At 41.0% G+C, this 21,226-nt stretch overlaps 1 long non-coding RNA gene across 3 annotated transcripts in view; it reads left to right on the forward strand.

The window, feature by feature from the left end:
• Positions 1-21,226, forward strand: part of LOC141742650 (uncharacterized) — a 275,873-nt gene that overhangs the window by 117,363 nt on the left and 137,284 nt on the right. For all 3 annotated transcript variants that reach the window (XR_012586799.1, XR_012586797.1, XR_012586798.1), the window contains exons 2-3: positions 7,981-8,080; positions 8,967-9,070. This is a non-coding gene — a long non-coding RNA (uncharacterized LOC141742650). The remainder of the gene's footprint in view (positions 1-7,980; positions 8,081-8,966; positions 9,071-21,226) is intronic.

A 21,226-nucleotide genomic window follows, 5' to 3' on the forward strand; every position in this document is an offset into this window, starting at 1 on the left:
AATAGATTTGGTAAAAGACAGGTTGTGAGGGAGAAACATACAGGACAGGGACATGCTGATTCTCTGGCTTCTCTTTCTGTATTTCCATGTACTGGGGGCATGTCTGCACTGAGATAAAGAGACCAGGGCTGTCTAGCTGAATCCCATTAATTGCCTGACTTGCTTCTCTGGCCATAGTCTTAAGAAACCCAGTTAAATTACAGGTCTGTGGCCACAGTTGTTTGCTCCTCCCCTGTGTAGTCTTGCAAGATAAACACTGCTTATGCAAAGGAAATAAACTGCAATAGTAAATCGATACACATACACTGTCTCCAGGAAAGGGCTTTAGTGGCCCCACTCTGCCTCACACAAGGTAGATACCCAAAGCTTTTGCATATTCTTCCTCTGTGTCCTCTCTCAGGTAGAGCGATTGCCTTTTCTGGAGTTCTCCTCGGCGCATTTCATAGGGCCCCATAGGGCTCCCCTTAAGACTGTTTAGAAATCAGCCCAGGGAAATACTGTCTGTTAATGTAGTTCTTCAGCTTCCAAAAATCTCAAACGTTTTACCTTGAATGGAGCAACAGGGAGAGGACATGCACACTAATTTCTCTTTCTGTTAGGTCTGCAGGCTGTCCGTAGGGTGCCAGCTGGATTAGCACGGGAGTTCAGCAGGATGTGGGGCGTTCTCCCTTTGAGTTCATATCGCAGCAATGCTTCGGCACGTGGATTTCTCTGTGCCCTCTCATCTGATTTTAGAAGCACTAGCAGCTTTAGGATGATAAATTAGTAATAATAGGACTTGGTACTAGCTCTCTTTACTGCTAGAAAAGCAGAGTCAGAGTATATAAGATTTGTGCAACCCCTCGTTCCAGGTTCTAGAAATATCACTAACCAGAGTCCTAATTGTTTGATAATCCAGTGGCCACTATATATATGCCATGCTGCACTCCAGATATTCCAATCCATTTAGGATAAATGAAATATAAATTTGAGTGATGTAACATAGGAAAATGTCAGCTTTTCATCCCCAGGATTTTTTTCTAGAACTGTATTTAAGCAGTTGTAAAGAGCTGGTTGAACAATCTCTCTGATTTCTTCTACTTCCCCATTGACCTGTATTTATTTTCCCTTTTGGATCTTAGACAAAGTTGCTAAAATAAATGGGTATTGATCTGTGTGCTTATTTAATTATGTCACTGTATGTATTCCTCTGCTTTCCTTATAATAAACTTCACAGAAACCCCTTACTGTAACTGGATTCTTGCAGTTTATGAACATCAAAAGAACTGACAGCAGACCGTCAAATAATTTTGTTTCCTGTTCCCCAAATATATATATTTTTACTATTTTTTTTGAGAAGATGACTGCTTGATTTGCGTCACAAATGCAGAGTTTTAAGAAGTCAGCAGAATGTTAGTTTTCACTGCAACAAAGCTAAATGCACTTAAGACATGAATGCATTTTGTTAAAAATAAAAAGATATAGGTGAATACATAGCATTTGAGAAGAAAATTATTCTTTGCCTAACCCTAATGGTTGATCTATAAAAGAAAAAGTTTATGAATGTAGGTGACTTCATAGGTCTAAAGGAAGTAGTCAAGAGCTGCTGTTGGCCTATCTAACCACAAGGGTCTCTACGAGGTTAGCATGAGAGCACGTCTTCTCCTCCTGCCTCGAAACAGCAACTCCCCTGTGCATGGATTCAAGAGCTCAAGTGATGTTGCTGTGGCAATATGTGCATCCACTCTTAGCAAGTGCTTTCTTTTGATTCTCCTTTCATGACCTCAGTTCCTCTTGAGGGAAGGACTGCATATTTTAAAGCCACAGTTTTAAAGCTACAAATATTTGGAGCATGAGAGAGTATTTAGGAAAGTATTGCTATGTGCTTGCCCTAGTTTTATACTTTTCCCTATGCATTTACAGTATCCCCAGAGATGTAATATTTAGTTAGACTAACCTTTTGTCTGACCAGGATGACTGTTTTGTTTGTGTGTGCCTTCATCAGAATATATATCCAATTTTAGAATTGAGCAACACTCCAGAGATTTCCACAAAGAATTGTTTTTCTTCACAGAAGCTCTTCTTGAACATTCACTGCTGTGTGAAGTGTCTCGTGTTGCTTTTGCTGTCTTCAGCATAGCAGGCAACACTACGTCTTTTTTTTTTTTCATCTTACACTCAAAGATACAAGGCATGAGGTCTTTGAGTGCCCTTGGAGGACAGGATGTGAAAGAAGAACTTGTGCACTCATTTCTCTTACGTGCACAAAGGGCAGCTCACACACACAGAGTCTTTTGGAGTCTGGATTTAAGCTGTTGGTATTGCTTGACATTTTTAGGTGGCATTTCCAAAGAAAGTGTTGGTGTGCACTAGCTTTAGGTAGTGTCTGAATACTGTTGAGTATGCATCTGCCAACGTAGGGTTTCCTAATCATCATTCTCCAGAAAACAGCTTTGTTTCAGCCCACGTACAGGCTTAGCTAAGCGTTTCACAAAGACACAATGGTGTTCTAGGCAGAGGTATACCCTGCTCCAGGAAATTAGGAGAACATTTCTCAAAAGAAGCAGCAGGTAGTACTGGTCAGTACTAAGTACTGACTTAGCTGTGGTGTTGGTTAGGTCCTCAGAGGAGGAACTAAAGGAGTTTCTGAGAAGGTTGTTCTAAAACCTTCACTGAGGATTGGGATTAATGAGACTGAGAAATATCAGACTGCTGTTTCTATGACACCAAAACAGCAATACCTACTGCACAGTGTGAGCTCGATGTGTTCAGAGCTGAATGACTTATTACGTCTTCTTTCCTGAGCATGCGTCCTCTCTCCCACAGCCATTCCCTGGCACAGGTCCATACAGGGCTGTGCAGATGGGAAGCATTAGGCCATTCTTCCAACCTTGCACCATCAAAATCCTCTTTTCCATAAGAGTCTAGTCCAGCACCTATGACCTTCAGAATGGGGCCAGCAGACTAACAGAGTTTGATAAGCAGATGTAAAACTGCCCCCTAGAATATAACAGACTATAACAAGCTGATTAGTGAAAACGACCAAAATGTACTGCGCATGCGGTGCAGTCAAGGCGTAAGTTTAGCAGCAAATTCAATCTTACAATGTACTGTGTGTGGTGAGGAGAGCTGAGTTACAGGTGCTGTGGGAGCTGTGACCACGACTTTCTTGTCTTTGTTTGCATTTTCATTCTTTTTCTTCATGCATCCTTTTTGGGAGAAGAGCCATTTCAAAAACTGAAAAAAATCTAGTTTCAAGAAAACCATACAGGTGAGAGTGAGCTGTTATAACTTGAGTAGCTACAGAGACCAGGGAGTCCTTGAGCTGAAAAACAAGGAAGATGCCCTCCTGTTTTGGGCACGTGTTTCTGCAGTGGGCTGCCATCATGAGCCTAAAGACTGCATGGTTATCCACGATAAACAAAATGCCAAGGTGGTAATTCAGTGCTATTTTTTTTATTAGCAATGGAGCAAGATACTAAAAAAACCATAAAACCCAATTATTTTCCTTTCAACTCTATCATCAGAGATCTCGGCACAGTTGTGTGATTGCTTAAACCTTATCCAGCAGAGTAATTCTTGACGATGTGCAAACCCTCCAATGTTGCCTGCCAAATGATCTGCTTGAAGGAAAAGTGATATTCATGACACAAAAATAACCCATATCCACCAAATTACGAGTCACTTTCACCTTCTTCTCATGTAATAGTCATCAGTGTGCAAGTTTCCATAAGTTACACCAGTTTATCAATTCTGTGCTCTCCTCACAGCCCATCAGAACCATCCTTTCTGGTGCTTTCCCTAATCTCACCGAGACTGGACTTCATACAGCATCTCCTGAGTGAGCACCTTATTTAAGCAATTTCCTGAATAGTTACTACAAAGGTGCCTTACAGATGTCCCCCTTGCTTCTGGCTGAGGGAGGCTGTGTTAGATTGGGAGGAGGCAGGTAGAAAGGTAGGCTGGGCAGGTGCGGTGGGAAATTCCCACTGCTCCCATTGACGGGGTCCACAGCAATGACAAAGGCTTGTAGGGTGCAATAAGTGCCTGAGAGATCTGATAACTTCCAGGATGAAAGTGGGGTTAAGCACTATACCAGCATCAGCTTAATGTTTAAGACCTCTGAGCAGAAAATTAAAGTAATATCCAGCCAAAACCACCTTGTTGTGGGCTCCAGTTTGAAATCAGCTGTGACCAGTAGTCCTAAATTTTCAAGAGGACAGAAATTAACCCAGATTTCAAGGGCCATTCTAATACAACTTCCCGTGTTTCTGCCAGAACCGTGCCATATGCTGGAACTGAGGCCACAGCTCTGTTTCAGATCAAGGCCATAGATTAACGTCCTGCCACATCCAAGCCAGAAACCTCCTGGGTTTTGTCTTGTTTTAGCATTTGCTCTTTTCCGTGTTGTTCCAATCACAATCCCCCAGTATCAGCAAATACTTTGCCCAGCACATTTCCGTACTGTAACTTCTGTCTGTTGTTGCTTGTCTGGCCAGGCTGTGTAACTATTCTTTCCTTGGATCGAGGCAGCACGTTGGCCTGGCAAAACGTGTGTTGGGTCTCTGCTATTCCTTCCAGCCAGAGCTGTGGTGCCATCAATATGCTAATTCAAGGCAGCTGAGAGCAGAACTCCCTACCTGCAGCTTTTTAAACTCAAACATTTTTTAATCAGTTTCCTAATTGGGACCTAGGGGACCCCATTATGCTTTAATAATTCATTGGACAAAATCTATCTCTTTTTCTTTTAAAATCCTTAATTATGAGATGCATTTTAAATGAGTTTGATCATGGTGAATAACTATGTATTCCAGGCTTTTTTTTTGGTCTCCTTTTATAAGATTGGCACACAGAAATGCTCTGGAATCCGACCTAAAATACTCCATATGGACAGTTTATTTAAGGCGTTGCCATTGTCTGAATCTAGTCACCACGCAACGATAACATATTTTTATTCAGTTCTTTTCTTTGTCTTTGCTTTATCAGTGACCACAGTGATGGGTATGTGTCACTGTGGTCAGACTGATCTGTGTCCCAAACAGTTTAAAGGACTATATAAGATATCATGTTGGAAGTTTGGAACTGACAATATAGACCAATAATTTGTGTGGTGTATATTGCATAGACACTACAGGAGAATAAATCAGTTCATCACAATGCTACTGTAAGCAATTTCTTCCTAATCTCATCTGGCACCTGGCACCATACTGTCCCTGAGCTTGAGGACTGAGACTTACTGCTATTTAAGATTCTTACCATGAAAAGATAAAAGCCCTTTTTCGGCACATGGGCAGACACCCACATAGCACCACACCTTAAGCTCACATATACACAAAACCAAAGCTCTCTCTTATTTACTCTCTATATATCCTGATATACTGACTGTCCAGCTTGTAAATCATCTTTTTGTTGTTTCTCAGCTTACAAGGTGAAGACAGAGTTTCATAACTTACACTAACTATGAATTTAGTGGTTAGTCAATTTGCATGCAATTTCTAAGATACTGATTAAAGTCCAAGCCAACATAATTTCCTTGTGAAGGTCAGATTAGATTTTCCTAGAGACTATCTTGCACTCCTTTTTCTTGAGTCCTGATGAGGAACTCAGCAATGTTGTCCCCAGGACTTCAGTGACTGTCTTCATCATTTCATTTTTGGGTGAGTCCCCATACCAGCTCGTTAGACTGGAAATCACTGTAGTCTGAAGAGCGTGTGCTTAGCTTAGTGACTGTGCACGAGGGGCACAGTAACAGTCCTTAGAGGTATCAAGACAATGAATCTCTTCTTGGTATGTCTGTAGCCTGTGTATGATGTCCTGCATTTTGCTCTCTGTTAGCTAACTGCATTCTTTGAAAGAGAGCAAAGTAGGGATGGTATCTATCAAGAAACAGAGTGCTTATAGGGGGATTTGCTCCCACTGAGTGTTTGATCTCTGAATTCCTATTTGTTGGCAGCTTCTTGAGATTTTGGAGTTAATACTTGCCTCTAAAGGTCTGATTTATAAGGTGAGTAATAAATACGCTGAGTGATGACAGGGAACCTGAAGTTGTTGCTATAGAAACTAGCTGCCAAGAGATGTAGGAAGAGTTTGCTTTGGAACTTTATATGAGGCCTGGATTTTGGTCCTGGGGAAAGGATTTGCTGATGGAGAGATTCAGCATCACTGAATATCTCCCTTTAAGACCTGCACTGAGAGACATGGTGGGAGTCTCTTTATTTCTTCTAGGGGCTGCCTTTTCTCCTACTTTAAAGTAACAACTAGTATGGTCAAATAAGATTGCTTTTAGCATCCCTATTGTTAGAAGAAAAATGCAGACACCTACAGTAAATAATAATGCAGTTCTGAGATGACTTGGCTTAGAGGAATCTCCCCATCTCTTGCCTTTGAGCCCAGGGGGAGCTGAGGGTGACTTATGGATTTGGCTGAATGTCTAGGATTAGGTGGGACAAGCTTGGACTGAGGTGTATAAGCAAGGTAGTGTGCTTGGTTTGAAGGAAAAAAGAGAGACACTGGTAATAGTTCTCCGTGGAATGACTTCTATATTTGAGGAAAGGAAATCCAGTAGAAGGTTTCCAGTAACTTCTGGCTAGAGGCAGCTGTGCTGCCATCTGGGACACAAGAGAGTACAGGGACATGTAGTAAATCTGCTCCAGAAAGCTACCTAAGATTGTAGGAACCGTGACAGCCAAAATCACTATGTGCATAGTGTTAAATAAATGAGGGGCAAAGAAGAAACTAAAGCATTTCTTCTACCCAACCATCCCCACTATGTAAGTGTGCGTTTGCTCTTTGGCTCTTAACTGTAAGGAAAGCACAGAACGATTGTAATTATGTTGCGGGACCACAGAGAAGTCATATACAGCTGAAAGAAGACCCTGAGGGAAGTGCTATGCAGCGTGAGTATGGCCAGTATGTTTTGAGGGAAGGCAGTTCTAAACCGAGGGTACTCAAGTTAGCCTGAACTACGTGCCTTGGTGCCAGAAAGGACTCCTGGGTCCTATTTTGCTCAGTTTTAGACATGTACTAGGAGGAAGATGTGCTGCTGGTAGCGAAACCACCTGAAATATTACCAAAGGGAGAAAAAGGGAGAAACAAGATCTAAAAAGAGCAGGAAAGAGATAGGTGCAGGGGAGATGCATCACTATTCATCTCAATCTTTCTTCACCCTGGCAGGAGGAATCCTGTCTTCTCTGTTGTCCTAGGGCATGCAACATACCTTGGTATGGCTGCTTGCAAACTTTATTTTCCTGCTGCAAACAGAGACAAATCAAATATGTATGTTCCTGACACTGCTTGTTCTGCCATCACCCAAACCAGGAAAGCAGCTTCTGCAAAAGAAGCAGCAGACGTCAAACTGCATGACACATCCTCTTAAAAGAGAAAGCGGGTCCCTCGGTGTGAATAATTGCATAATAAATAAAAGCTCTTCTTTCTCAAAACTGTTGACATTCTGGGTCAAACCTCTCCCTGGTGTAATTCCCCTGTCTTCAGTGAATTTACATGAGAAGAAAAGTGGCCCTCTCTGTTTAGAGACAGGGGTGATTCTGCCCATGCATTTGTCTCACGGCTTGGAAAATTAGTTGCAACCTTGTGTCTGTGTGTGTCTGTGCGTATAATATATAATATATACATCTGTGGATGTGCACATGCAGGTGTGCGTATGCATTAAGAAACTAAACTTCAGTAATGTTACAAATTATAATGCTCTCATTTATCAGTTTAAATGCATTCTGATCATCTGCCAGGCCCATTTTACCTTCTGCAATTTGCCTATTCACTTTTGAAATAAACCTTACTGTCACTTAAGTTGCAGTGAAACAGGATTCTCATGGTAATTTTTAGCATTAAAGAACAAAACACTATAGATGGAGTTTAAGTACCATAATAATCATAAAAGCAACTATAAAGCAGCAACTTCCTCTATGACTTACCTACTTTTTTAGTTTCTTCGAGTCATAGCTGCTGATTAAAATGAAGTTTTTACTCTTCTTTTCCTTGTAGTCTAAACACAGCTACAGAAGAAAGAGCTGAATCCTCGCTGCCTCACAGAGATGAGTTTGAAGATCAAGCTCCATTGCAGAACGGTTATCGTGGTGATGAGGTGAGAAACAGCAAATACTGACTGGATTGCCAAGTGCTGCAGTTGGCTACGAAGTGTTAGCAAAAGGGGAAATCATAAATTTGACCTAAAACCAGAATGAACTGTCAACCACTTAAAAAAACCAAAACCACAAGTTGCCTTTCTGGGCTTTTACCTGTGCAGTGGGAGAGCACAAGTATAGGTCTCCAGCACAAATTGAATTGCCTTCCTGTTCACCGAAAAGAAACAGGATGAGACCCACCTAAATATATCTCCTAGAAATAAAGGCCAGCTTACTATTTGCACCAATGGAAAGAGATCAAAATAGGTCGAGTGTGAAATAAGAGCTGGTGTAGGAATCTGGGTATCTCTTGGGTAGAATACAAGGCTATTGAACAATCTCTCTGGGAAAAGCATGTATCCAGCAAAAGCATTCCTCTTTAGTGCTCTGATGCACATTTTTCATCTTGTCTGAAATGTCAATTTTACTAATATTATCACTTTTCTATAGAAAAATGTATCTGAAAGTTCATAGGGAAATATACTGAGAAATTCAAAGCAGAGATAATTGTTTTTCAGACAGGCGATTACACCATGAAAATGACTGTGGCAGATCATCACTGAAGGCAATAGCTTCTCAATATATGAGAAAAGAATATTAATCTAAGGAACAAAATGACCAGAAGTTTTCATAAGTACCCTCAGTCTCACTGGGTGTTTTGTGGAAGGTTCTTGAAATGTTTTCCTCGGAGTCTAAACCCAGCAACCAAAGTTTGAAATGGAGGCTGAGGTGAAGAGGGATGGGTGAAGTAATATATTACTGCGCGTCCTGTTACCATCCTGCTGTGACATGCTCTGCACACCTTCTCAGACCCTGGCATAATTTTAGATTTCTGCCTTTCACCAGGACCTTTAGGCTTGAGATGAATGTCTCACGTGTGGAACCTTCCTTTGGAGCATCTGGTGCAGAAACAGGAGCAGTGGCAGAAACAGGACTCTTTAAGTAGCTGGGTAAGGTTTTGACAATTTTCATGTTTCTCTGCCAGGCAGCTTAAAAACCCACCATATTTACATTCTATAAATAAGGCATTTATGTGGGTTTTCTCTTCTGTACCTCTCTGATATCTTTCTGTGTCCTGTAGAGAAGATCTCGCTGTAGAGCCATATACTTCATTGCGATAAATGCTGATGTTTTCATAATGTGCAGTCGGCTTTTTACACCTACGTATAATTGCAGCTGCCTAATTAGAAACTGTATTATGAAGGAGGGAAAGTATTAAAAATACCAGCTCTCTTTTATGTACTGTAACATGGAAGGAAAAGTGCTGAATTTTAAATGAAATAAAAATGGTTGAATTAACACCACATGGTGCCACCCTAGAAGAATAGGTGTTAGATGTACTGCAGAGAAGTGGCTGTCTTGCATGTTCTTCCGAACATCAGGTTCATCCCCACCACCCAATAAGTGCTGAAGCCATCAAGGTTCAATTGGTCTTTGCCACTCAGACCACTTGTCCCTTAAGAAAATGAGGAAAGATTATAGATTTCCTCATTCCTCACCAGATGTTCTGGTAGACTGTCTTCCTTCTCTCTCCCTTCCCATTTTTCAATGCGTAGCCTCAGCATGTGATTAATGATTGTGAATAGTGTATTCAGTAGGCATTTTCCATGCTAGCAGCTATCATGCTGCAAGCTAACTTTGAAGCATTTGATGCATGATGTGGCTTTTTTCCCATTGCCATCAGAAAGGTCTGAGGGAGAGCAGTGACATGCTCCAGAGAATAGGAAAATCTCTGGAAAAGGTTTATGATAAAACTAGTTTTAATGTTTTTCAGCCACTTGGCTTCATGACTATCACATCCAACTACATAGGCTATATATAACACAACACTTGGGTGGAAATGAGAGTTTCCCTCGTCAGTGTGTTTTTAGTGTAGCATAGCCATTTAAACACTTCATTTAAAGAATGGGTGATCTCAAGTTAAATCTGAGGTCTACTGATATACTTTTTGAGAGTTTTCAAAGAGATGGCTGCACAAAGAAGTGTCTGTGGTTTACTCGGACCTTGCTTTGACTGTAGTGGCTATTTTGTTCATGAGAAGGATGTCTGGATTTGATCCTGAGTTGTCAGGAACTGTCCCCTCCTGCTTCCCTACCTATTGCTCAAGTAGCTTGTATTATGTATCCAGTTCTGTGTGCAGTTCTGGGCTCCCCGGCTCAAGAAGGACAGGGAACTGCTGGAGAGGGTGCGGCAGAGAGCTACCAAGATGATTAGGGGACTGGAACACCTCTCTTATGAAGAAAGGCTGAGGGATTTGGGTCTCTTCAGTCTGGAAAAAAGACGGCTGAGGGGGGACCTTATCAACACTTATAAATACTTAAAGTGGGTGTCAGGAGGATGGGGCCAGGCTCTTTTCAGTGGTGCCCAGTGACAGGACAAGAAGTAATGGGCACAAACTTGAGCATAGGAAGTTCCACCTAAACATGAAGAGGAACTTCTTTACTTTGAGGGTGGCAGAGCACTGGCACAGGCTGCCCAGAGAGGTGGTGGAGTCTCCATCTCTGGAGACATTCAAAACCCGCCTGGACGCGTTCCTGTGCAGCCTGCTGTAGGTGACCCTGCTCTGGCAGGGGGGTTGGACTGGATGATCTCCAGAGGTCCCTTCTAACCCTATGATTCTATGATTCTATGATTATATTACTGCTATTAGAGTTACTAAATATGATCATAGATATAACAGTGTTCAGAACTGAAGCCTTTATTGGTCTTATTGGAAGGGAGACTTTGGGGTCCACTGCACCATAAGGCACAATAAGCACACTCGCTCCTTTCCTTGTATTAACCTTAACAATATTTCCCTATCTCCCCTAAGATAAATACATGGCTTGGTATACAAAGCAGACATTTGTAAGCCTTCAACATGACAATGCCACTGTTTTAAAAATAATCTAAATATTGTTCTTGATTTGACAGCAGGAAGAAGTTGACAAGTGGAGATGGAATATTACTTATGTTGTCATATCCCATTTCCATTTGTTTGGCTGCTTTTGTGAGGGATGATATGTTGGAAAATAAGATACAACATCTACCGTCATTTACCTGAGTGTAAAAAGTTGCATTTACAGTCTTTACAACAAGGCAATGCATTCTACTCCCCATCACTCTGTAGTAATTTTGGACTAAATCTAATGACTTCTACAAGGCTTCTTGAGATGATAGCAGAGTAAGATTTCTTAACCAGTCTAAATAGGATGACACAGTGGAATTTCCTCAGCATTCAAAACTTCTTTAAAGTCCAACACTCTGTACAATTTAGCACTGTATTTGAGAATGGTTGCATCAAGTACAAATGAAATTGAACAACTGTGTTAAACTAGTGTAGTCTCATCAGAATTTTTATTGTCTGTGGTATTCATCAAATAAGATAACCTCTCATTGCCTGCTGCACAGGGTCATAACAGGATATTAAGGACCAACACACAAAACACCTTCACAAACGTGACTTAGAGAAAGTGTTTACTCAGTTGCATCCAACTCTTGGGAGGTATCTGGAGGTGAGGGAAAGCTCTGCCAAAAAAGAGGTCGCTGACATTTTTTATGGTTGGGTTTCAGATGTTGACTGTTTTATATTTTTAACTTTAGAGCTGTGACCTGCTTTTAACCTAATGTGACAGAAGGTCTGAGCGATGTTAATTGCCAATGGAAAATAAAGATGGTCGATAAGGATCTGAACCTGCAAACTCCCAGTACGTGTTTATCTCGACCAGTGAGAGAGCCCAGTTAAAATCAATGAACCAGAAGCAGTTGTGAACCTAAGCAGATACATGCTTGAAAACCCATGAGATTCCTCTTTTAGCTCATAGAATAGTGGACTATTTTTTGCACTAAAAGTATTTGTGCACAGACGCATCTCCCAGGATGCATAGGTCAGTAGTGGAACTGCAAGTCTCGAAAGAAGTGAGAATGCTCCTGGAGATCTTTCTCATAATTGAAACAAAGGGTACTTTTTTCTTTGCATCCATAATCAGGCTAGAACCAGTGAATATGTTTTAATGGATTTGGGCTTTTGTGTATCTTATCTTAAGGAGACAGTTGTTCTATCTAGAGTGCATCTCACTTGCTGGGAGTCCTGAGAGCAGGGTGAAAAGTTAGACCTTTAAAAGACCTAGACTTGTTCTTCTCGAGGTTGCAGGCTTGTTAGACGGCCTCTTGCAATGCACTTCCCTTCATTTTCTTTCCATTCTCCCCTCTCACTCTCTTGTGCCTGTGGCAGATTAGAGGAAACCTTTGACCGACAAAATATAAGTAGTCTTTATAAATAGGAAACTTAGGAGCAAGGCTGCCAGTACCTCTCAGAATTGGAGAACTCTGGAATAGTATTTACAATAAAGCAGAGTTCAGATAGGTGCTGAGAGGTAAACAGGTTATGCTGCTCTGCAGCAGAGCAAAGTAGTCAAGCGGGGCTAATGGCCATTTTCAGCTCTCAGGAAGCCACCGATTTTTTTGGGGGGGAAGTGGGTTATTTCATTTTTGTGTCTATTTTTGACATTTGTTTGAACATACTGTGCACCTTTCATTGAAAGTATTCAAAGTTTTGGCAATTTTTATTGACTGTCTGAAAGGCAGCAACACTGATTTATAGTATGTGTAAAAGCATCATTGTAGTCATCAATGAATTGCATCCATTTCTGGAGAGAAACACAGCAGGTGCTTCACTGAACACAGCAATTCTAAGCAATAACATAAGATGAAGAGCCTGTCATATAGTAGAAGAGCAACAGAACAAATGGTAGTAAGTAAGAATTAATATATTGAGGATAGCCCTTTATTTCTAAGAAAGACATCATTGTGAAACATTATAAGTGGTCAGGATATAGCAGCAGAGTTCACCTTATAATCAAACCACTAGTAACTTGGAAGAGTGTGACCTTTATTGAATTTATGAATTCATAAATTCACTGTTCCTGGAACCAATTCGTATTATCAACCAGCTTTGAAAAAGTCAAAACTGGATACCAGGGGAGAGGCAGAAGTAGATCTGTGCTATACCACATTAGTCTTCCTCTTTTTTTCCTATATTCTTTTATAATTGCATCCAGTTTTATGTAAATGCAGTGGCAAAAAATATAAACTGATAAATAAAAGAGCAGACACAGAGCAAAAAAATGCTGTTTGAAAATTCTGACTCTGTTGATGCCTTGAATGTTTTGATTGTAGTCCAGCTTAGCAACCTTCTCTTTCACCATGGCTTGAAGTGGAAATCCAAGGGTTTTTGATCACCCCAAATTGCCCTGTGTGTCACGGTTCCAGAAACATCTGTGAGAATCCCTCTCTGCAGATTTACTGTTACAATTCACAGTGTTCAATGCCTCTTGATTTGTTTCATTTCTCATGACAGATGTGATGGTCTAGTGGTTGTATATGGGGTAACAGTGTACAGCATGTAAGCACAATTCACATTTTTTTCCTGCAACTGTATCTGCCAGATTTTAAAAGAGGAAAAAAAAGTTTTTTGTTTTTTTTTTTTCTTTTCTGTGCATTGATGAATACTTATTTCAGATCTCAGATGCAAGCAAAGACATAATCTCAAACTGCGCAGAAAATGGAATCAACATAGGTACTTCCATAGAGATGGAGAACATCTAGTGAAATGTCCAAAGGGCTTTCTGTGACACATACTGTACGGATACACTATTGTACGGATACACTGTGAATATTCATCAATACAATTTGGGATAATTTATAGTAGTTGCTTAATTCTATTGGCAATTTTAATTGGGTAGATGATTCATCTTTGTGTGTTGGTTCATTGCTACATAATATTTTTGTTCACTATTAAGCATCTGCATTAATCCTTTGGGATTGTACATGTGTAGTTTCTGTCATACAGAAAAGGTATTCTTGTGGATAGGCAGAAAACCAAGTTGAATTCCATTCTAACCTGTAAATGGGGCTAATAATACTTTTCTTAATAATTTAAATTGCACAGCTTTTGGGGCACCATCTTTCTTATACTGGATTTGTCCTGCCTTCTGCGAGGAAACTGGCTCTGGCTTCAGAGTCTGCGTGGTTTGCTAGTGTGGCTGAGGAACAAATTGGCAGAGGACTGCAGTGTCAGACACCACCCCCACCCCCTCCCCACCTTCTGTGAGCTTTGTTATGGGACAAGCATCTGTTCAGCCTGGGTTAGGAACTCTTCTCTTTCCAGTTAGGCTGTATTCCTAGCAAAGGCCAAAACTCACTTTTGTTGGCCAGGCCAAAACATCGCTCTCCTCGCTCATGTGAGCTGTTGGAAAATGAGGTTTTCACAGACAGCTCCCAGAAACACTGTAAAACACTGAGGACCTGTAGTCCTCCAGAAACTTTGGATGGAGGAGACTGTCTTCTGGCCTACTGTGAAGTGAAGGATAGCCACACTGAATCAGGAACCTAATGAGAAGCAAAGCCTAAGCAAGGGACAAAGACTCTAGAAAAAAAGAAAAAAACACTGCCAAAACCCAAATCTGAGCCTCAGATAACTAATCAAATTAATTGTTGCTGTTTGAACACCCTTTGACAGTGTCTCAAGGAAGACCTGCTCAGGTCAGCTTTCATATCAACAGTGAAATATTCAGGCAACTGATTTAGAAGGAAACACTCTTGTCCTGAAGGAGGACCTGAAAGAAAAATGCCACCACAAACCCCACGGCTTTAGTGTGCTTTTTGTCCTCTTTCTTGCCTAGCAAGTTTCTGTAAAACTTCAGTTCCTATTTCATTACAGAGTTGGGTCTATGGGGAATCTGGCTGTTGAAGTGTAGAACAAGGCAGGTCTACAAAGGCTCTTTTCTCAGGCACGTTTTGGTAGCTCAGCTCCTGGAGGAGATGAGGGAAGAGAGAGTGACTTCCTGGGAATATTTCATTGCTATGTCAGTGTGGACAGTGTTTTGGCTTCAGCCACACTGCTGGGGCACAGCATCAGTGCTATTCTAATTTACAGAATCGTAGAATCATTTAGGTTGGAAAAGACCCTTAAGATCACAGACTCTAACTGGAACCCTAACACTGCCAAGTCCCAAGTACCACTAAACTATGTTGCTAAGCACCACATCTACATGTCTTTAAATACTTTCAGGGATGGTGACTCAACCACTTCCCTGCGCAGCCTGTTTCAATGCTTGACAGCCCTTTCAGTGAGGAATTTTTTCCTAATAACCAATCTAAACCTCCTCTGGTGCAACTTGAGGCCATTTCCTCTTGTCTTATCGCCTGTTACTTGGGAGAAGAGACTGACCTCCACCTTCTACGACCTCCTTTCAGGTAGTTGTAGGGAGCGATAAGGTCTCCCCTCAGCCTCCTTTTCTCCAGGCTAAACAATCCCTGTTCCTTCAGCCGCTCCTCATAAGACTTGTTCTGTCTATATACATTTTAGTACTTCTTTACATCACAGATTTTTGTGTAGAATAAAGATGATGACAGGCTTAGATATGACATAGTCATAGTACCAGAAATGCATGTTAATCATACAGATTGGATTGTATTTTAATCCGTGTAGAAAGTGCCCCCATAGTGTAGTGTAGCTATCGAAGATAAATAGTATAAGGAAATAAAACCTGACTTTATCACTGTGCTTAGCTAAATCAACTTAAAATTATTCAACCGTGCATTGCAGATCATGTAATAAAGTCAAGTTAGAGACTATTAAACTAAGCTGACTTAGACACCGTCTAACAAGAGCTGGACAGAAAAGGGGAAAAGCTAATTTATTTTGCTTCTCAGCCCTCTGCCACCGTTGTATAGATTGGTATTGCTAATGAAGACTGTTATATAACATTAACAGAGAAGAAATATGAACTGAGATCAGGAAGGTCTGGGTCTGATCTTTTCTGCCACCTGCAATGGCGTATGAAATTCAGAGGTTGTGAAATCCCGCACATCTCTTACTGGGTTGTAACAGACACGATGTAGTTCCACAGCCAACATTTTTTCCCATTCTTTCCATAGTCTGTCTTTCAATACACATTGTAAAATATTATTTCCTTCTAGATTTCATTTAGAAACACCTGCAATATTTGAAGGCTAATCTGTTCTCTGAGCCTTTGCTCATGGGAATTTAAAGCTGGAGTCAGGTGCAGGATTTCCATCACCAGTGTCTAAAGCGCCCCATTCCTAGACCAGGCGAAATACAGGTGAGTGAATTAGGAAACTTGGACTTACCCCCAGGCTTTTTTTCATTCCTTAGCTTTCCTGCCATGTAGGTCATTTCATCATATAATGGGGGCTGAACGTAGGTTGTCAGCCATGTCCCTTAAACTAATAACTTTTAGGGCCTTGGGAACAGGTTTAGGTCACTGCATGACAGAAAGGTAGATCCAGATGTGGGTTTCCCTTCCCCTTTGAAAGCAAAAGCATTTCCATTTAGGCCTCCCTTATCAGAGCACGGGTATTTTTTGCATTATATCTTTAATAGACACAGCTGTATTTGGGGTTTTAATCTTGGCTATGAGGCTTTCTCCCATCCTTTTCTCTCCTTGGAAACTCTTTTTCCTTTACTGTCCAGAAATACTTCATGTCCTGACGCCCCCTCTGACCCCCAGTCCCGTTGCCAGGATCCAGGAGGGGAGCTCTGCTCCTGGCAGTGCGGGTGGCAGTAGATGGCAGCAGCAGTCCATGCTGGGAGCTGTGAGTAGCAAAATAAGCGATAGGAAGCAGAGGGGCTCACAGGAGGCTGGCATTTGAAATATCACTGGGTTGTTTTTTTTTGCCTGGCACATCTCCGGTTCTGATTTTTTCCCCCAAATCGCCTACATGTTCTATAACAATTATCCAGAAGGGTTTTTCATTTTATTTGCTGTTACACTTCCGCACATGGGTGATTGATAGAAGCCTTGGCTGCGCACTCCTCAAAACATAAGCAAGAAGAGAATTTGGGAAGCTCAGATGTTTTCTCTGCAAAATACAGCACTCAGTTTTATTCTTGGTTTTCCTAACACTTCACTCCCTGCATATGTACTTACAAACCAGGGTGTTTCCGAGTGACTTATTTGGTTCCTTGTGCCTCTGAAGCTGTTCTGTATTAGAGTGGAGAAACCTGGAGGAATTGCTTTTTTTCCTTTTGAACACTGTCTTTAGTTTTAATTGCTGTAGCTCGGTACCATGGCTAGTAATGAAGGGAAGAAGAAATTTTCTTTATTTATACCGTGAAGTTGGATCCCACAGGACAAAAAGATGGCCTTTTGGTAATCTTACAAACTAATACAAGGTTTTGAAATATGGCTGGTTTGTCCTGTCAAGTGACCAGAGTGGCAAGGGATTCAGCCATTGAACCTGCCAAGTGGATGATATCCTCCAGATAGATTCAGGCATTACTCCAGGGTCCGGGCCTGCTCGATGCCCATGCATAGCCCACCAGTCTGGAGCTCACAGTGCTTTTTACCAGAAGCGATGCTGATTTCTTCACACTCTTCTGTCACTTAAAACAACTGCTTCCAAAAAACAACCTGCAGATTAACAGCTTCACAAGTCAGGCATATGCAACAGCTACGTGCAGACAGTCAGAGACATTAGCTGGGAGCAGAAGTCTAGAAAGTGCCAGTGTTTTACCTATCAAACAAAACAAGAGAAATTGTTTAACAAACAACGAAGTAACTGCAAGCCCTTCACTCTTGTCAGGCTCTGGGTGCCGCCTGACTCCACGAAGGCAGGGTTATCCTGGATTCATCAAGCTAATTCTCTTGCCACGAGCACCCACACTCCACCTAGCTTGGAAAGGATCATAGAATCATAGATCAGTTAGAGTTGGAAGGGACCTCATCTAGCCCAGCCCCCAAGTTATTTAGTTCCAACACCCCTGCCATGGGCAGGGACACCTCCCACTAGACCAAGTTGCTTGAAGCCCCATCTGGCCTGGCCTTGAACGCTTCCAGGGATGGGGCATCCACAAGACAACTCCTTGAAACAGGGTAGTTCCTGGCCTCCAGGCTGGGACGGCTGGATCAGTTGCCTCTTATAATCATAGACCTTTGTGACTGATTTTGCAATCATAGATGACCTCTCCCTGACAAATTACTTTTCTGGGGTACGACCCTGCCTGTTGTTTAGAGGTTGCATGCATAAAAAGAGAGCTGCATAAATTACTGACACTCTCTCATTAAGCTTTAGAAATGTGTGTATCAGAGAGAGGCAGTGAGACCGACGGCAGGACTGATGTGCAAAATGGAGTCTGTGGGTTTTTAAAGATACAGATAGGGAGTTCAGTATTCCACAGAAATCATAGTTTGCGTGAAAGGATTTCCTATTCTAGTCATAGAAAGTCTGTGTGTTGATGTAATTTCATTCCCTGTGGCTCCACCTGCCTTATCACTACCCTTCAAGTGCATTATTCTCCCCTTATTTTACCCAGTTTGCCACAGGCTGCATTAAACCTCGCGCAGACAGCAGAGGCAGATGCAAACATCACTAGAAGAGCCATTCAGATGGTTTTCAAGTGATAATGTCCTATGTTATTGTAACCAGTATGTTCCTTCTCCTTACTTTTCATCAGAAATAACACTATTTTTGGCACTGGAGGATAGTTATGTGCCACCCTTGGGAAGCATATTTGAATGCTGAGCTGTGATGTAGAGGAGAAAGAGTGAGCTATGTATATTTTGCCATTTTTGTGGCTTACATCGTATACGAGATCAGGAGTGTTTCCAATAATCGGATAATAAAAGTGATTGTAACAAATTGTTGGTGAAAAACAGGAGTTGATGTCTTGATTTTTGCTTGACTTACGTAGTAAAGCAAAGCTAGATCAAACCCTGTATTTTTTGACTATCCACACGACATGTAGTCTAAACACGTGTAGTGTAAAATGGCATTAGTTCTTTGGTTAAGATTTCTGGCATCTTGGATGTTGGAAGTCTGACATCATGGGTTACTTCCAAAAAAGTAGCAGTACCCTTTCACAGTTTGACTTGACTGGGAAACAGTGTCCATGCTTTGAATTTTTGGCTTTGGGATCATTTCTCTTGCCTTGGAAAGACATATATACCCGATGCATGGATGGTGATAGAAATGAGAAGAGTAACTTCGCATGGCATTTGATGGTTCCAAAGGTTGGCAGGAACTTGGAGTTGTTCAGTCTCTGAACATTAACACTGATTTTGTACTTAGTAGAAAGTGTGGTCTTCAGCTGCTGCCATTACCAAAGAGTATACAACTTGTTGTTCACAAGCTTACAGTGACAAATGAAGGCACACAGCCTCGTGTAAGTTTCTAACACTGTTCACAGCAACTCAGCAGCTAAGAGATGCGTATCTCTAGTCTATTGCCAAGTGGTAATGCATGCAGTTTGCAGGTAAAAGTTTCCAGATTATTAGAAACAACTTTGAAGGGGATTTGAAAGTAATATTAAAAATTAAAAGGAATCTAAAATGTTCCTTAAGGCAGAGTAACCAGCAAATCCCACTGCATTACCCTAAGCACCGTGGCTGGACTTCCATCATAATTAGCCACACATCTTCATTATCTGGACTATCTCCTATAGGTGAAAATGCCTATTAATACCCACTTTGAAGAAGAAGCTTGTGAAAAGTAATAGTAATATCTGTGAAGGTTGTACTGACCAGCCTCAGTGTAATGAATGGAATTAGCCCTCCAGCAATGGATATTCCCATCCTAAGACATTACTTCATGTAACTCATCCACAAAATTCTTCATTTACATAATTGAAGAGATGGCAGCACTTAGTATTGAGTTTTCTTGCTGCTTAGCAATTTAAGGGGGGAAAAAAGGTTAAGAAATGTTTTAAAATGCACAAAAAGCCTGGAACTTTCCTTGGAATGTCTGAGGTTTGTTTGTAGGTGTATAATACAAACTTGACTATATTGCTATGTCCCAGGAGGAATCTTTAGAAAATGATAAACACAAGTATAAAAGAGAATGACATGCAGATAGGTGAGTCTGGAAAGAAGATGGACGACAGAGAGTCTGCCTAGATGGCAAGAACTGTATCGAGGAAATCTTTGAGATCTGCACAGGAGATGCTGAGCTACATTTGCTGCAGAAATACAAAGAACAGCCTGCTTGTCTTAGGTAACCTCTTCCTTTGCACTAGGTAGGGATCGTTGTAGGTAGCTGGAGAATCTGCCTTTGTTGGGTAAGCAATAGTGGTTCTGATTTTCAGGCATGGAAAATAGGGCTCAGACCTACTTGTCGGCACAAGTATTCTATGGCGTATTTTAGAGCTGAATTTTGGATATTCTTTGTCAAGAAACAGAGAACCGATTAGGATGAGAAGAAATGAGAACAATATAGGTAAGTGTGCATTTGAAGTGTATTCAAGCAAGCAAGTGAAACATATCTGCAAATATGGAGTGAAAGAAAAAAAACATCAATCAGCAAAACAAGCTGATAAGTGTAGGAAAAAAGGAGAATTGAAGAAGTCAAGCTGAGTTAGGTCTTGCACAGGGCAGCAACGGGTTCTAAAAACATTTAGAGAAAAATGAGAAGACGAAAAACTAGAATCATTCTTCAATGAGAATGAGATTGAGACAGTAATTTAGGTACACTTCAAAACAAACAGAATTCTTTGCTACAGTTGTTTGATAATAACAGTGATGGTGATGTTGATATTAAGTGTACAGAAAAAAAGATTAGTAAGGGTGAAGAGATGAAAGCTGAAAGATTACAGTGGGTTAAAAACAAAACTCAAGAGCACAAAACGTGGTTGAGAGATCGTAGTAATATGTGCTGAAGCCTGTGTTTCAAGTCAAATACCAGAAAAGATGAAAAATAATGCAATTAAAAAGGGGGAAAACACTGTGTGAACAATCGATACAGTCTGTTAGTAAAAATATTAACTGAAAGCATAATTAAATACACATAGAGAAGTGGGAAATGGGATAGAATATCTCATGTTGTTCTAAACTTGATTATTATTTTTTTTGTAACAGAGGTTTTGGGGTTTTCCTTTTTTGTTTTATGATGGCAACTGAATTTGAACTGAAGAAGAACCAACATGTTGGATGCAGATAATTAGCAGATTTCCTCAAAGATTGGTCTTGTAGCTAATGCTGTTTGATGTCTAATTAGTGGCTATGACAAAAGTGTAAGGAGTTTGCTGATGAAAAAACATCTGCAGGAATATATTAGGGTAACACTTGTAACTGGAATATCCTCAAGATAAGTACATGACCAGAAACAAG

This window comes from Larus michahellis, chromosome 4 (assembly GCF_964199755.1).
Source record: "Larus michahellis chromosome 4, bLarMic1.1, whole genome shotgun sequence".
Taxonomy (NCBI): Eukaryota; Metazoa; Chordata; class Aves; order Charadriiformes; family Laridae; genus Larus; species Larus michahellis.